The sequence below is a fragment of the Copadichromis virginalis genome, linkage group LG5 (assembly GCF_057382275.1).
Source record: "Copadichromis virginalis isolate Kocher_CV1m ecotype Utaka linkage group LG5, C_Virginalis_male_GT1.1, whole genome shotgun sequence".
In the NCBI taxonomy this organism is placed as follows: domain Eukaryota; kingdom Metazoa; phylum Chordata; class Actinopteri; order Cichliformes; family Cichlidae; genus Copadichromis; species Copadichromis virginalis.
This window is the reverse complement of record NC_140622.1, coordinates 16080786-16095872: the sequence shown is the minus strand read 5'-3', so window position 1 is coordinate 16095872 and position 15087 is coordinate 16080786.

Genomic DNA, 15087 nt, shown 5'->3' with positions numbered 1-15087 from the left:
GGTCACAAAAAATGTAAGGCTTTATTTGTATAACTGGACAAATATTGTTTCCATAGCAACTGTACTGACAGCTTAAAGAGGCTGTATTTCTGTATTTGTTATAGAGCGTGCCTTGTCTCCAAGTATAGCACTCAAAAGTAACTTTAAAGGGCCAGTTCTCCATGTTCTGGTTACACTGCCTATATAATCTAACTGCAGCAGACGAGCTTTCACTCGTGGAAGTGCAGCTCGAAAAGTGGATTGAAAAGCCTCCGAATTTTCCCTGCAGAGACAATACAGAGAAATTCTCACGATTAACCAGAGGGAAGATAGCTTAATGCTGAGAGCTGATGCCATGACACAACTTTGCATGCTTCAGCTAGCACAGCAGTTCTGCACCAACACAAATAGCGCGACACAGCATCATTTGAAGGCATGCTGTCGCATGAAAACCCAATGCCATCAAATATGCTTCAGCACGAGCGGGGGCACGGCTGTGAACTCCGTTCTGCCCTCGCTTCTGGATCCCGACACTTCTGACAGCATCTACTCCGTTCTTTGATTCTTGTTCTCACAAACACTAACCTGCAGTCTCTAATTTACCTTCCCCATCCCAAGTGCCTCTTAATCACTTGTTCTCTTTCCTCTGTTTCCTTCTCCCCGTGTCTCGCTTTCTTTCTCTCCTCCTCCTCCGCCTTAGAATCCATTGAGGATTTGCAACAATGGAGTTGTAGACTGGATTAAGCAATACAATGTCTGATGGAGGGGGGGAGAAATCAATGGGTAGATGTGATTTACTAAGCTGCTAAACATCCTCCGACACGTCGACCAATTAGCTGTGTCAAACGGGGATATCTTTACTACATGTCCAAGGTCATTAGATAAGTGCACCCATAGCAGAGCTTTCTGCACTTGGCGCGTGAGTGTGTAAAAACAAAGAAGGAACAGGACGGAAACGTTGAACAATAGAGCATAGCACAGCGCCTCGGTTTCGACTACCTGTCTGCGCTGCTTAATAACATTTGGGATTGCACAGTTTGCACCTTGTCACTCTCACTGCAGCTGCATTCAGTTTAGAGCAATGAATGGCAGAGTAATTTTTTCCATCAGTTCTGTTTCATACAGTGAGTAAATGCAGGAGGCTGTATTGGATTGTAAGCACACCTTTTAACACACACAAACACACACTGCATTTCATTCCTCCTCTTTCTGCTGTCATAGAACAGCTATTGAAGAAAATGAATGACAGAATGATGTGGTTTATTTTCCTCTTACAATAGAAAACATTAACTCATACATATATAATACTTAACTCTATTCTGCATATTCTTAGGGGGGAAAAGAAGCTGCTTAGCTGCACTTGTATTGTTCACCACTGTCCCGCGTGTGCTCATTGCTAATATATTTATCCTGGTAATCACAGCACACATCATTTTGTGTAACATGCCTCACATATCACCTAAAATAAATATAATTCATGATATCACCAAGTTCCTCGCCAGCCAGGGAACCTCCGGCAAAGAAAGAGAATTGGGTGCAGTTATCGCTGCTTTGAACTAATACATGTAGAGTGCAAATATGGAACAGTGGCCTTAATAAAACAGCTGCTGCAGCTGGTCGTTTTTGTTTTTCATTTTCTTTTTCTTTTTTCCATTTGGTAATTTAATTTTGAGAATAACACTGAGGTGTGTTTGAGATTAGTGGAAGAAGAGGCGCGTCTTCACAGCACACAAAGAAGAACTTGAACGAAAGAGAGAAAACAACACACAGAGGAGTAGAATAGAGTTTGATTAGGCAAACATAGCATATTAACATTATTATGATATAAAAATTTATATATATTTAAAGTTACGTTTTTGTCTCATCGATCGATCTGCATTTTATAGACATTCTCTTTGTGGTTCTGTTTTTTGCGATCCACATACCAATAAGAAAATCTGTCTTTGTCTATAATTTGGTGCTGCGTATCCAGTAGAATAGGTTTATAAGAAGAAATACAAAGAATGAAAACACACTGAGGATGTAAATCCAAAATAAATTGATGAAAGGTGCTAAAATGCCCCAGGACTGCAGGAGGACTGCCGCTGCACTTTTCTCGCTCTCTTCTTACACATAGTCATTTGACCCATTCTTACTAGAAGAAAGTTGATGTTGTTGTAGTTCAGAATTAGAGTTTGTATTTACTGGCAAATGTATATATGTAGCACAGTGTTTTATTTCCATCTAATGTATACTAGAACACAGATGGTAGAGCAGGTCAGGATGAGAGTTAGCAGGCTGGGTTATCCTGAGTAATCTTTCTTTATTATTGATATAAACCGAAGCAGTATGTACAAGGTATCTGTATGAGAAGTAAATACATGCAAACAGTATAAAGGGAAAGCAAAATTACTAGTATGTACTCTGTATTTCAATGACGTTTTTATGTTTGTGTTTAATCTGGACCAAACGGCTTTTATTTCCAGCTCAACGATGACACAAAAACACAACATTTAAATGCTGTTTACTCTTAATTAATTAATCCAAATAAGACCTCATATATATATATATATATATATTCGTTTTAAAAAATCACCATATCACGAGGTCAAACAGTAGCAGTTAGGAAGATGTCAGCTGAGATCTGTCTTCTTTATTAGCTGTCACATTGGCTAATGGACCTGTGGATTATTAAAATATATGAACTTTCATTAAGTCTCCTACTCTTACAACACGTGCCTTTTTCTCCTCCATATGGCACCGAGCAGTATGTCACATTTGATAAAGTACGGAGACAGCATAGCTTGAGCTCCGCGTTATATCACAAGGTGGCCGTTATATGAAGTGATGATAACTTTGCTCAGGTAATAAATGATCTAGATTGGCTGCGCATATAGAAGTTCAGGGCTACCATCGAGATATGAAATCAAAAATTAAATGTCAAGACATTTAGGATAGATCTGGTCTCACTAACACCGATAGCTTTTATGAGTGGCATTTGTGACGTGTTGCTGAAGAAAATCTCAAGTGTGTTTTCTGTGTCTACTAATACTGTTTCGCAGCATTTCCAGACAACTTGCATAATTGTAAAGATCAGTTAGAGAGATCACACCCTGCCGTTAAGGGCGTCTGCACCGCTGTCCATAAAATGCACGGCCACATTCTGGCTTTAGCTTCTGAGGTTTTCCCAAGATGCATTGCTTTGCATTTAAATAACTCTTTTCCCATCTATCTCTTCTACCGACCGCATCTTAGCATCCTAGTATAGTGTGTTGTTTTCCAGGCTTTAAGTTTGCTTGGCTGAGTGGGTCCAGGACAGCTGTGAGTGAGGGTCATTCACTGCTCTGTCAGGGCTGGAGATGGAGGCACTGAACTGAGGCCAGCTATCCTATGCTACTCCTACATGCCACCTTTTCTCTTTGTAATATGTTCCTGTGCGGAAGACAGCTTGGAGTGAAGAGGAGAAAGGGAAAAACTGTGTGCATAAACAAGTCACATCAAGTCCTCAGGCAAAATTTTACAGAAACCTCAAGGTCTTACCATAGAACAGATTATATAAGCTGCCTTGTAAGGGTTGGATCATTGTGTGACAATGTGTGTTAAAGCTCGAGCAGCTGAGTGTGAGAAATGATCAGAAATAACTGAAGTTTTCAGGCACTTCAGTTCATTCAGTATTGGACAGAGTGTAACACAAAAGGCAGTTCACATTTAGTCACTTCTCTTGAGACCATCTCGTCAAAGCTGATTTCAAGAGTCTCTCACTGTGAAACATATTACCACATGTTTTTATTAGGAAATTCTTCAACTGCTTTTTGTTTCCCTTCTGACTTCATCGGTACACCATTTGCTTAAATTGTGAAATAAAATCATAACCCGCATACAGATGGGTAGCAGGAAAAAGGATAGTGGTGTATGAATCACACCACCTCCATGGCACCATGGTAACTAAGCAGTGCAGAGGTGAGCTCTGAAAGGGAACAAGGTGAAAGGTTTTTCTGTTGTGCGAGTAGTGGAAATGCTTTTCTTGGAGTACATTTAATTATAAAGCCACTTTCTCCGCAGGCGGGTTCATTTGTGCCAGAATTATTTGTCTCTTCATTCTTTCTCACAGGTTTAAAACACAAGCCAGTGTAGGTTACCTTAGGGGAAAATCCACCTCTTGGCAAGTTAGCATACTCCACAGAAATGTAATGACCTTGGGCTGTTCAGTGGAGGATTAAAACAAAAAGACTCATTTGTGCAATCAAAAGCCCAACGCTGGCGCGACAATGAAGCGAATCAGACAGCTTTGCAAACAAGCGTGCTGCTTTTTCCTGCAATAAAATGATTTCGTGCAGACGCACGCTATGCCGTGCATTTCACGAAATATACGACTGGTGTAGGTGTCCAAAGGTGAGGTGGTAGCAGAAGCAGAGTTGTGTTTTGAGAGACGCGTGGCAGGATTTCCTGTGTAATAACACTTGTCTAAGGGGAGTGTGGCTGCTCACAATTGCAGTGCTGACATTTGCATTATGCATCTTTAAAGGACAGGGACGTCAGTCTGCTTTTTTGGAGAAAGATCACTGTGGCCCGTATTTATGCACTGCTGAGGTGCATTCATATAGCACCATAGATGAGAAACCACTTTTGCTCCAGCATCTCCAGCATGACAGATAACGTGATATGCTTTATGCTCATGAGGTGTTCTTTTCCTTCTCCATATGTTTCTCTTCCTGTCATTTTTGTGCAAGTTAATATTGGTTTCAATTTTTACAAAGACTTTTTGTCTTTTCAAAACTGCGCAGGCTCTTTTAAATGTTTTCTGGCGAAGTCTAATCCAGCCTTCTTGCTCTTGAGTGTAACTAGTAGAGTGCACCTTGTTCCAAAGCCTCTGTGTTTCCATTCATTAAACCATTTATTGATTGTAGAGCTTGACAATGAAACCCTGGAGTGTTCTTGACTTGGTTAGATAAAGAGATGAATTTGTTTCTCTTAACCAAGGAAAAAATTCTGCAATCATCCACTTTAGTTATCTTCTGTGGTGTTTTGGGCTTTTTGGTGTGGCTGAGCTGGCCAGTGCAATCTTTCATTTTCAGCATGTACCAGACTGTTGATTTAAGTTCTTGCTATCTCTATGATAGATTTGGCTATCATGGCTTTCTAACACCTTTGGACCTCACACTGAGAGAAGAGAAGATCAACACTTGGAGTCAACTGCACATCTTTTAATGCTTAGTTTGTCACGGCATAAGGAAGCCATAAAACTGCTCGTCAGTCAGTTGTCCAATTGGACTATGAATATAAATGGCTGTATTCCCTAAACAGTTAATGCGATGCTTTTGCCAGAACCCTTAAATTAAAGATGAAAGTCTGCCTCTTGCTTGATTGATTTAAAATCCTCAGTGGGGTTTTACAGAGGCAAAATTACAAGAAAATACGAGTGACAATCTCAAGTCTTAAAATTTGATCAATGCTGTTTAATGGTAATTTTATATACTGCATAAATTACATTATATACATAGTTCACTGCTTTTGTTTTGACAGATGTATAGCATGTCGCCTTACAATCAAATTGCTCATTACTGCAGTCTTCACAAGCTAAGACGCTCTTATGTTATAATGAAGCTGTGTATCGGGGATCCAGCGAGACGACTGAAGCTGGATTCAGGAAGAAGACTCAATGGTATTACATGCAGGCGATCTGCTTCTGCACAGCATTGTCCGTTTGGGATTTTTTATACCCGGAGGCCACTCGGAAGTGAACAGCGATGTCTCTCTCTACATAGGATCTGGTGTCCTCTCCACCTTCTCAATAATTCAATGGAAAGAGGAGACATCAGCTCTCGTATAATTACTGTGTGAGGGTGACAAGCTCCTCTGTCAAGGGCAAGATGGGAGCAAGCTTTACACTGCTGAAGAGAGCTAAAAGACACAGCAACAGCAGGTGCTGCTGGCACTGCGGATGACAAAAGCTTCAGCTAAATATGAGATGATGAAACTGCAGGTAATTTGGGTGGAAGTTATTTGGGTGTAAAACGCTGTGACAACATGCGGTGTTTTTGTTGTTTAGTGAGAACTCAACTCCGAAAGTTACAAAGCAGCTCTAAAATCGTGACAAGCCTCAGCAGCACTGAGAGGCAAGGAGGCTACTCCTAATTTTACACCTAAAAATGTCATTATTAGATACAGGGGGCAATATTAATTTATGAATTTTGACATGCTTTAACATGGGTATTGTTCTGCTAGTTCTCAGAGGTCAAGAGGCAATGCAATCCTTCTCTGCTGGGCAGAGAGGTGCCTAACGTGATATCTGATTTCGGCTCTGGGCTCGGCTGAGATGACAGACTCTGTTAATCTAACACCAGGCAAACCGCAAACTTCCTGCACAAAGAAACCCTCAGCATAAGCATACCTGCCAAGATATGATTAAAACTGTTACTGTCACTGGGACCTAAAACCTGGCATGGGCAAAGGCTTGGCATACAGCCCTCGATTTTAAATGAGCTAGACAAAGTAGGCAGTCATTAGAAGTAGACGTTTTGACATACCGTCTCCCACAGGCACCCAGGAACGTGTCTGGACCAAAATGTGAGTGTGCTGATTTGGAATCCCCGAGGAGGCCCGCTAACTGTCTTTCGTCCTCATGTAAAAGGCTGAGCTGATCTGAGATCGGCACTCGTGGTGATGAAGCTTTTCTTAAGAAAGCGCACAGGATGGATCATTATAAATGGTTACATATTAGTCTCCAGATTGTCCAGTTTGTGTCTTACATTAAGTCTGAAAACACGTCTATTTTATAAACATTTTGCTCCACTATTATTCATGAAAGCAAAGTCTGCAAAAATAAAGGCTGCATTTAAGGTTGATGGTACATGGTAGGGCTAAAGTTTATAATATTCTGACTTGATATTAAAATATAAATTATTTACACTTCCATTTGGCTGATATATCAAATGAAACTCTGCCTCGCTGTTTCTCACTGCCTGCCGTGTTGATTGTTTACTTAAGCTTGGAATTCTAGTGATGGGTCGTTCGCGAACGAAATGGCTCTTAGAGCCGACTCTTTGACGTGAACGACGCGAGCCGGCTCCTTATCGCGAGCCGTCACGTGGGTTTTTTTTTTTTTTTTCTCTCAGCCTCTCTCTCGCACTTTTTTCCCGCTTCACTCTGCACGCGAGCCTTGTGCTTTACGCTGGGCAGAGGGGGGAGGGGCGGTAGTTACACTCAGTAGCACAGGAACAGAGCCAGAGAGAGAGAAAGAGAGGCAGGGACAACAACATTAGAAAGGTATAGTAATCATCCACAACTATTTTCGGTTGCAGATGATAAAGGATTGAGAAAGTTTATTCATGCAGGTCCATATGACAGAGAATATGCATGTTCTTTTAGTTTTCATATTATAATTTATATTTAATTGTGTTGTGGTTTGCAGTGTTTTGTGTTCTTTTCACTTTAAATTTGTGAAAGGAAAAAGCTGAAAATTTAAATAGTTAAAACTTGAAATGTGAATAGTTGATTTTTGTATTATATGATTTATTTATTACATTTTATGTGGAGTGAAGAAATAAAAGTATATTTACGGTGGCCCCTAGAGACAAAGCACATACAAACTTCAAATCACGTACGAACTCTGAAGCATGTACAAACTCCAAAACACGTAAAAACACGTACAAACTCCAAAACACGTAAAAACTCCAAAACACGTAAAAACACGTACAAACTCCGAAGCACGTAAAAACTCAGAAGCACGTAAAAACTCAAAACACGTACAAAAGACAACAGAAGTGCTCCAGGATGCTGGGCGCAGTGTTGAGCCTTTGTTATCTTGTGGCTACACAAGCCAGCAAGTACCAACGACCGGATTTGATGTGTGGTAATAACAGGTAAATGAACTTTTTTTTAAATTATTTGAATATATATATGAGTGCCTGTGTATAAATACACAAACAATACACACATGCTTTCAATTGTGTAATTTAAGTGATCTAGTAGCTCTGCTTTGGAAGTTCAGTTCATGCTAGAAATGTGTTTTGGAGTTTGTACGTGTTTTGTCTCTAGGGGCCACCGCATATATTTATATATAAACATATATAAATAAAACCACTTGTTTTTACGTTAGTAATTCCTTTTGTGCATAATTTTATATTATTGTTAATAATAAATAAATTAAAGCAACAAAACAACCCGAAGAGCCGGTTCGGAGCCGAAAGAGCCGGCTCTTTTTAGTGAGCCGAACCGAAAGAGCCGGATCTCTAAAAAGAGCCGGAAATCCCATCACTATGGAATTCATCATTTAAACTTGGACATTCCCCACCTATTAAATACAGAATAAATTGAACATGTTAGCACTTGGATAGCTCAGTAGGTAGGGGATAGCTCAGTAGGTAAAGTGGTCGCCCCATGATCGGAAGGTCGGCGGTTCGAATCCACTTAACGGCTACCCTGAGGTACCCCTGAGCAAGGTACTGTCCCTACACACTGCTCCCCGGGCGCCTGCTTAGTGGGCTGCCCACTGCTTCACTGAGTGAATGGGTCAAATGCAGAGAAAAACAAGTAATTTCCCCATGGGGATCAATAAAGTATCCATTATTATTATTATCATTATTGATTAGCACCAAATTTCAGGAACAACAAGGCTTGGTCACAATTATCTCTCAGAATGTATCGTATTTAAGGTGTTGAAAAACCAAAAGGAAAGTCACACTTGTAAAGTACTTCATTGTGTACATTATTCTTTTTTAGCAGGCACAACTGTGTGTATAGAAATATGGAAGATGAATGCTGCCTGCATAAAACCACTACATAAAAACAGATCAGCAAAGTTCTCCCTTCACTTGAAATTAAAATAGTTTGAGCCCCTGCCTTGTCACAGCAGGTAGCCCCCCATATTTGATTTGACAGTTTTACCCCAGATGTCCTTCCTGACGCAACCCCAAGAGGGAGCTTGAAATTAAAATCACAGAAGGAAGAAGTAACGTCTCCTCTTGCCTAAACCAACCAGCTGTCCTCCTCTTGAGGTTTGCATCAAGTGATCCAACTAAACACAACACAGATACTTTTTTTCTGGAGTGCTGCCGTGTTTTGAAAAAGATTACAGAGGTCCAGATCTTGCTATCCTCCTAGCTTGTTGCAACCATGTTAGCAAGCTGTTTGGATAGAAATGGATGTATTTCTTTTATAAACTTCGTCATAAACTACATAAATACATTTCTTCATAAAATATACGAATAGAGGGTCAGCATGTCTGCTTAATGACATGTTAATCTATTTAACACTGCCATAAAATATGCTAAAAATATAAACGACAGTCATGCTAAAATAATGGATGCTTTTTGCTAGCTCAGTATTAACCCACAATGCTGCAGCTTGCGTATACATATTTTACATGACAGGAGAGGATAGCTTTGTGATTATTTTTAGCCATGTGTCCTGACAATATTTAAGCTCACACATTGAGCACAAGGACATCACCGCGCCATAAAGTCAGCCACACTCTTAAAGGACATCTACAAAAGCAGCTATGTGTTGTACAAATAGAAACATCAAAGCTCTTTCCCTCACCTCTCTTTCTCCTTCCCTCCTCATTGTCCTCCAGATCTCTGTGACTGTGAAGTGAAAAGGGGGGGGGGGGGGGGGGAATAATAATACCAAAATCAAAAGACAGTCACAACACAGGTTCCTGTAATTTTTTGATCACAATATGTCAAGTTTAATCAAAAGACTGGTGTTAGCTAGTCTCCCTACTATGAGCACCCCAAGGCGTGCACATCAGAAGCCAGCAGAGAAGGGCCACATAAAGTGTTTGATGGCAGCTGAGAGATGACACAAAGAGGCTGTTTGTAACTAATTAGGTTCAGTTCGCCTCACCTAGATTTTAATTATGATTGGGTACTTCAAAAATTTCTGCACCAAATGCATTCTTTCAAAAAATAGCTGGGCATGAGCAGAAAACAAGCTTTGCTGCTAAACAGCCAAGCATAGAGGAACCTACTGTTTGCATGCCCAGCACAGCACGTGGAAAATTAATGGTGTTGTGTTTTCCGGTGCCTTACGAGGTGTGCTTTCTGGTGCAACATGCTTCTAATTACGCTGCAACACTCAAGTAATATCAAAGTTGTTACTGTTTTTGATACTAATTACATACATCATAGCATTTCTGCCACTAATTGACTCCATGCGCTATTGCTTATTTCTGTTTCCCACTGCATTTACACGACTCGTATTTGTTTTTCTATAAAGCTCTTCAATATTCACGAAGAGGAGAATCTACCTTATCAATTTAGAACGTATTAAGGTCCATCAGAGGTGAAATCACAAACCGTCGTCGTTACAAATTTGCTGTGTTTTTGTGCTGGCCGTGCTCCCTTGCCACATTCATAATAAGTCTTCGGGCTCGGCACTCATTGGTGTGAAGCAAACTGTTAATTCTGAGATTTGTGAGCACCTTAAAATGATTCACAAGCTGCAGCAATTTCTTATCTCACCAGTCTTTTTCCCCCCACTATGACAGATTGCAGCCCAGAGGAAAACATTCAGCAGATGAGGAGCTCTAGCACAGACAGGTGATTCACTTCTAATGGATGTTAATGTGGCAGGCACGACTGAGGATATTCCCAGTGGTGTACACTTACAGCTAATTGATAACTGAGGTCTATGAAAAGATGCACATTAAATCATGGCCAATGAGCCTGCCTATAAGGTTGCAGCAATTTTAAAGAGCAAGTCTCCAGAGTCTCTTAAGGTTTCCCACAACTGAAATGCAAACTGAATGAATAATTAAGGTGGAAGTATTCTTAACTCATATTACCTTACGATTTCACAACAGTTGCATAAGCATAATCTTATAATGCATAAACAATTTAACCTCCAGCAATACCAGGTTTCTCAATCCCCTAATGACTTTCTTGATTTCTCCTCGTGTTACTGTTTGATTAGTATCGCTCCTAACAAGCCCAGGTGTGATCCTGCAATTTACTTAAATGTAATAAAAAACAACATTTAACTTAATACATGTGCATGCAGATACAATTTGATTCCCTTTGCCATGAACAGATGCCGTACAATAGATGTAAACTTTCAGAAGCTTTAATTTAGAAGGGCATTAAAAATGTGCATGTCTGTGGTGTTTACTAATGGAAATGAAGTTGTTTGTTCATATTAGGAAAGCACTAAGCTATTGTAGTGATCACATACATCACAGGTGATGGGTTTTGCAGCTAGTAACTGGAATGCTGTGCTTGGCAATACACTCATGTGAGTGCCTCTTCAGAATCAGCGTGTAACATAATACAAAAGTATACACTGGTGTACTGTATGCAAATAAACTAGGGGGAAGTTTGTCTGTGTTTCATTTATCCATTACATCACACACTGTTAGTTTGAGATCACTGATCTTATCATGTACTCACCAGCCTTTTTTATTAGTTACATCATGTTAGTAGCTCTGATCCAGAGCTCAGAGCTGTGTTCATTCTTCATGACACAGATTCACCAAATGCTGGAAACATTCGTCAGATATTTTGACATGATAGCATCACACAATTGCTGCACATCCGTGATGTGATTCTCCCATTAAACCATGTATCAAAAGTGCTCTACCGGATTGAGATCTGGTGACTGGGGGGGGTTCTTAAGGAGCTTTCTCATACGGTGTGTTATCAACCAACCATCAACACCCATCGGAAGATGGGATGAAGCGATGAAGATGGTTAGCAACTAGGTAGGCTGTAGCATTTAAATGATGTTCAGTTGGTACCAAGAAGCCCAAGGTGTGCCAAGAAAATACCCCCCATTACACCAGCACCAGCAGCCTGAACCGTTGATACAAGGCAGGATGCACCCATGCTTTCACATTGTTTATGCCAAGTTCTGGCCTTACCATCTGAATTTTGCGGAAGAAATCAAGACTCATCAGACAAGACAATGTTTTCCATTCATCTGCGGTCGACTGTCATGAGCCTATGTGTAGCCTCAGTTTCCTGTTCTTAGTTGACATGAGTTATTTTTACCTTCCTATCAACTCAAAGGAGCCTAGCAACTCTCCTCTGACCTCTGGCATCAACAAGGCATTTTCACCCAGCTCATTGCAGTTTCTAAAATACTCAGACTCGCCTGTCTGGCAAGACACAACCATGCCACCTTAAAACACCTTTCTTCCGCATTCTGGTGCTAATTTGAACTTCAGCAGGTTGCCTTGACCATGTTAATATGCAATCAGCTGTGGCCATCTGATTGGCTGATTAGATTTGCATTAATGAGCAGTTGAAAAGGTCTATCTAATGAAAATGTATAGGTTCATCACAGGCAAATGACGGTGTGAATATGTAAGTTCAATGTAATATTTTTCACTCATGAAAGTGGTTGAAGTTTATAAATGAAGCCTAGAAAATCATCTTGTCCCTCCATAATATATATATTATATTTGAACAACAGAGCAAAGAATTCTGGGACAGTTTTGATGAATGAATAGCTTTGTGCTTCTGTGTATCTTTCTGTACTATTAGTGTTGGACTGCGTTATTTTAATGAACACTTCGCCTCATTATGACTGTGCTAAATGTTATAATCTGTTCTAACATCAACATCTTCAATTGCCTGAAATAATCAAGACAGATAGTTATGTTTTGTTATTTTGACTTGGCTTCAAACAGACGTTTCAAAAAGTTTCTGTTTGTCCTGATCTGGCGATGGAGGGCACAGTTGGCACAGTTCCATAATGGCCCAAGATCCTCAGAGCTCAAATAGGATTGAAGTGACTGTACAAACAGATCAGACAGGTTTAGCCAGATGATATCCTGTAACCCTGCTACCCAGCAGTCAGCCATCTTGTTGTTAGCCAATTAATGGCTCATTACCTGTTTAGCCCGAGCTGTGCCACCTCAGGTTACAAGGCTACCAAAGCTGCACTTCACTCGCTGGTTCAAATCTGATTAGTTGCGCCTAATTGGCACAGATCAGATGTTTTTTTGGCTTTTATGTACCAAGGATCGGGTTTCATGGGCAGTAAAAGAGATGGCATCGACTGCTAGGGAAGAACAAACAGTGATCTTCTTTCACTTTAAGAGAATTAAAACAAAGTTTTCTCCATCTCTCTTTTATTTTTGTGTCTCTGGAGCACATTTTAATCTGCTGTTATCTGTGTGTCAGGAATAACTGGAAATTCAAGGTACTGTCATTGTATCTGAGTGTGATCATTTCCCTGTGTATAAAAGCAGCCTTTTGTGTTTTATGGACAGAAAAGATGTGAGATCTTTGAATGGATCTGTTTGTGTATATAGATGCAAACATCCTTGCTTGTTGGAGTGTTTGCACAAAACTGCATTTATGTGCGTCTGTGCGATTGCACACTTTGTGTATTTTCAAGGACGACCGGTGCTCTTTTTCACTCTTTTCAAACATTTCTTGGTGTCTTGTTGCTCACTTAAAATATTTGCTCTTCTTGCCAAACGCAGGCCCATTAATACTACATGAATATATATTAAATAAACAAAACAAGCAGAGAGCAAAACAGCAGCAAAGCATCCAAACAGCCATGCATGCATTTATTTTATATTCTCACAGCTTTCAGCCCAAGCAACTCGACCCGTGCACTATCTAGTGAAGTCATGACAGCTAAGATTAATCAGGCTCATTAAAAAAAATACCACCACTGAGCACTATAGACAAAACAGCTTTTGGTTTGCACTGTAGGTATATGCACAGAAAGGGCAGAGTTTTTTTGTTTAAGCATATTAGGAGTGCTGTGTCTTTATTTATTACTGTAATAATATGCAACCAGAACTCAACAAACAGCTCAGTGGAAGACAGAGGAAGCAAATAGTCATTCTGGCTCACATAAGCCTATTGTATATCATACTACATGAAAAATTTTCCCATGAGAATTTGCACCCGGCCTGAAGTGAACTGGACAGACGTGAGTCACACTAATACAAAGCTAATCAATGTGTTACTGTTTAACTGCGAGATAGAGGTTTTGTCCAGAGGCCTTTCACATGTTAAGTGAGGCTAATCTTTTAGTATTAGTGTGCCCAAACCAATTGTTTCTAAAGGCACACAGTGGGCTTTTTGACTACTACTGAAAAGCTGCGAGGTTTGATAGACTTGGGGGAAATTTTCTGGCAAGTGTCGAAACTCAGCTACTCTTCTATTCTAATGTGCAGGCACGCAAAGGTCTGTGTTGTTTTTAATCAAAAACACACATTGCATCTTCGTCCGTGAAACACTCATTCTCACCCTCTCACACTTAGATACACACACAGCTCGTGAGGCCAGGTGGTGTGGTTAGTGCCAGATCTTGGTCTCTGCTCTCCTGAGTGCAATTGGTAACCTGAGCTGCCTGTTTGAGTAACTCAGTTATCCCAAAAGCTTCCTTGCTGCACAGACATCATGGAAAAGTGCCCAAAAACATGGCTTACCTAAGCTCCTAATATTCACTCGCTCTTCGAGGAATATTGAAATAAAGCTTCGAAGGTGGCTTTCACCATTGTGAAGTTCAATATCATAGGAGAAGAGGAAGAATTAAAAGTTGGTTGGGGTATAGGCTTACTGGGGCAGTTTGTATTGAAAATCTGTCATCAAAGTGACACTGAGTCTAAGTAAGGCTGTGGAAATGTGTCAGCTGATGGGACATGACAGACAGGCTTCGGGCCTCCTCGTTTAATTAGAAGTCTGACTTGTTTTGTGGAGCTCACAACTAAAATCTGTCTGCGATCATCTCCCGGGCAAGTTCTAATTTGAACACCATTCACTGTAGATTTAGATTTTCTGCTCACGACCTGCAGGTATGCAATATCTTGCAACAGGATAAACTGTGCCTGTCAGGGCTTTAATGTCAACTGGTTGTCTTGCAAATATTTGTTGTCACTCTGTCCACTCCTGTCATCACCTCTATCTTGTTCCCACACAGTACTGCCTGGGTTTCTCCCCCTCTGCTGTCGTCTACTTCTAATGTAATCTTTTCCTGCGTCTGCTATTTGTTTTAACTTGAAGTGAGAGATGTGTGCTGTGAAACATATTTATGTAGGTAATAATAACTGTGATAATAATGACTTTCACAACTGTGATAGTTGTGATTGCTGGAGTGGTAGTAACAATGTCCATGATTATATTTTAAGTGGCCTCCAGATTTTCTTGTTCTCTTTGTTTTATGTTA